Below are 3,367 nucleotides of genomic sequence, written 5' to 3'. Positions count from 1 at the left end.
TGCCTTTTGCCACTGGCAGGTGCAGTAAGTTCCTCTCCAAAGAGTGGGCTTGTTCAGCTTACTTGTTCTTTGTTCTCTATTTTCAAAGCCTAACTTACTCGTTCTTTGTACCTTCTTACCCCTAGTTACGGTAAACAACCTTCCCGCGGGTCCTAATCTATAACCCACATCTGTTCCCTTTTTTTTTTAGGGAATTGCCAGTCCTATGGAAACTCTTCTTCCCGCCGAAACCACTTGCCCTACCACTGTAGCCCACATTTCTGCTCCATGTGAACTAGCCAATAGGGATTAGCTTAGATTGTGCAGTCCAGCCCCAGCCAATGGGAACAGGACACAGAAGCAGGGACTAACCGCATTACGGATAAAAACCCCTTCTCTCTTTTGTTCGGTGTGCCTTCTTGGAGACCAGATGTGCGAGTGGCACCCTTCTGCAGAAGTGAATTGGCTTTGCTGAGAAATCTTCGTTTTCCTTGCGACTTCGAGCTTTAATTTCCAACACCACCGTGGGACACTCTTCCCTTCCTCTTCCTCTGTCGGCCCCTGCTTATTCTTCAGCTCTCAGTTCAGGTGTCCCTTTCTCAAGGGGACGTCGAGAAGGTCCCCAGGCTTAGTCAAAACCCCTCTTAATCAGGTTATGAACAGCACAAAGTCCAGTCTTCCTTCAATTGACACAGTAGTTGCTTTCCTGGAAAATGTGGTGTCTTATTAACACTGTTCAAGAAATCCTTTAAGTTTATATGACAAACGAGTTAGGGTTTGGGTTAGGTTATTAGGAGCGTGGTTGCAGCCACACTAGGCCCTGGCAGGAGGCATGGGAGGAGGGTCCTTTCTTTGTGGTGTGAGACTCTCCTTTCTATTGCAAGGCCACCCAGCCCCAGCCCCGGTCCCTAGGCCTTACCCCTTTCATCATTGTGTCAACCCGAAATGCACCCCAACTTTCCAGGAAGTCCAAGAAGCTAGAGGCTCACTCTGGACCTCACGATTGGCAACCAGCAGGGTCTTTCTACCTTGGAAACTGACAATGACTTACCCTTAAAGATCTGCAGGTGATCGGCTCCTCAAGGTCCAGTTCCCTGGCTGGTATTGGAGCCATTGAAACTCATTGTCGCCCCCCTCTTCGTTGTTGTGCCACCAGGGAAAGCTCTTTGTTTGGCCAGAGGGTCCCTGATCCCTCCTCTAGAGGCCTTGAGGGCATCCTTTCCCATAACACCACTGTCGTGGGCGTCCGTGTGAAGAGACCACCAAACAGGCTTTGTGTGAGCAGTAAAGCTTTTTAATCACCTGGGTGTAGGCAGGCTGAGTCCGAAAAGAGAGCGAAGGGAGATAAGGGTGGGGCCGTTTTACAGGATTTGGGTAGGTAAAGAAAAATTACAGTCAAAGGGGGGTTGTTCTCTGGCGGGCAGGAGTGGGGTCACAAATTGCTCAGTGGGGAGCTTTTGAGCCAGGATGAGCCAGGAAAAGGACTTTCACAAGGTAATGTCATCACTTAAGGCAATTTTCACTTCTTTTGTGGTGGAATGTCATCAGTTAAGGCGGGGCAGGGCATTTTCACTTCTTTTGTGATTCTTCAGTTACTTCAGGCCATCTGGGCGTAATACGTGCAAGTCACAAGGGATGCGATGGCTTGGCTTGGACTCAGAGGCCTGACAACCACCTGGCAGCTAGTGTTTATTGAGCACTTACTATGCCCCTAGACACTCTACAAAGAGCCTTAGATACACTAATTCATGCATCCTATGAAGTGAGTTCTATTGTTACCATTTCCATTTTACAGATGGGGAAATCTAGACTTCTAAAGAGTTTTGAATCCAGTTGTTACACAGCTCCTGAGTCTGCTTCTAACCACTACACCACACTGTCTCTCCTTAGGCTGCAGGACTGTGCTGGTCACTTCCTATGGCTGGTTTCTGGAGGCAGCTCCAGATGACCTGACTGTAGTTTAAAGCAGGGGATGTGAGGGCATGAACTTGAAACTACATTACATAACACTTATCTAAGCGTCCTTAACAAAACTAGAGAAGGGGGTGCTGAAGGCCCAGCTTTAGCTCCACCCTCCTACGTGCAACCACACTACCCCCCAACCTCCAGCCCCATCCCACTCCAGCCCTATCCCCAAATTCTACCACCACTACCACCTGCAGCCTCACCTCTACCTCACAGACCTGCCGCCAGCACCTGACCCACCCAGCCCCACTTTCCCTTCTAACTCCACCCTCAATACTAAATGCACCCCCACTCTCCAAAGCCCACTTTCACTCCATTTCACCCCAGCCCCCTCCAGGCTCATCTCCATCTTCCCTCTCACTCCAGCTTCTCCTCAGCCCCTCCCTTTAATCCCATCTTCCACCACCTCCCGCCCCACCCCGGCCTTCCTTTGGCACCTCCTCTGCTGTGTCCTCACTGGTGGTGACTTAACTTTGGGCAGGAGCTGTGTGTACCCCTTACTGGTGTCTCCTCTGACCCCCTACTCCAGTCCCCTAAACACTAGACCCTCTATAGCTTAGTGGCCCAGGGGAGCTGCTAGGTGGAGCAAATGATTGATTTCTCAACTGACATTCAGACCTTCCAGAGGCCCCTATACATGGAAGCTGCCGGTACCACTCCGCCTTCTCTACTACCACTGCCGCAGCAAAGTTGGGACTATTCATCTCTCTTTTCACAACATCTTCAACTAATGACAATAGTAATAAAATAACAGTACTGCCAGCCGGCGTATGGAAAGATGCTTGGTTGCATTAGTCAGCAGTGAGAACCAATGAAAGCTGCGATGAGATTCCCTTTTGCCTTTTCCAACTGGTAAAACATTTACAAATCTGACTCTTAGAGTAGGCAGATAGCCAGAAATAAGCAGGCAAGTGAGCTTTTGGGAAAAGAAATCTTGAAGACTCCGTTCTCTGATAGTCAGCGCCACCCACTGGCAGCCAGCAAAAAGACAATGGCTACACTGGCCACTTCTGGCCTTGCTGTTGGGCTCCTCTGGCCCTAAAGGGGACTTATGAGGCCCTACCCAGAGATAACCTTGGTAGGGACTGTCCCACTGATGAGCATGCGCACTCCTCCAGTAGCTCGCCCGATAGTAGCCTTTTGCTCATTATAATAATAAGCTGGGCACAGTGGCTCACGCCTGTAATCCCAGCACTTTGAGTGGCCGAGGTGGGCGGATCACGAGGTCAGGAGTTCAAGACCAGCCTGGCCAATATGGTGAAACCCCGTCTCTACTAAAATACAAAATTAGCCAGGCATAGTGGCGCGTGCCTGTAGTCTCAGCTACTTGGGAGGCTGAGGCAGGAGAATCGCTGGAACCTGGGAGGCAGAGGTTGCAATGAACTGAGATCGTGCCACTGCACTCCAGCCTAGGTGACAGAGC

The sequence above is a fragment of the Rhinopithecus bieti genome, unplaced genomic scaffold, assembly GCF_001698545.2.
Source record: "Rhinopithecus bieti isolate Rb0 unplaced genomic scaffold, ASM169854v2 scaffold_27016, whole genome shotgun sequence".
In the NCBI taxonomy this organism is placed as follows: Eukaryota; Metazoa; Chordata; class Mammalia; order Primates; family Cercopithecidae; genus Rhinopithecus; species Rhinopithecus bieti.
The sequence above is the reverse complement of the archived record's forward strand: the minus strand, read 5'-3'. Positions refer to the sequence as shown.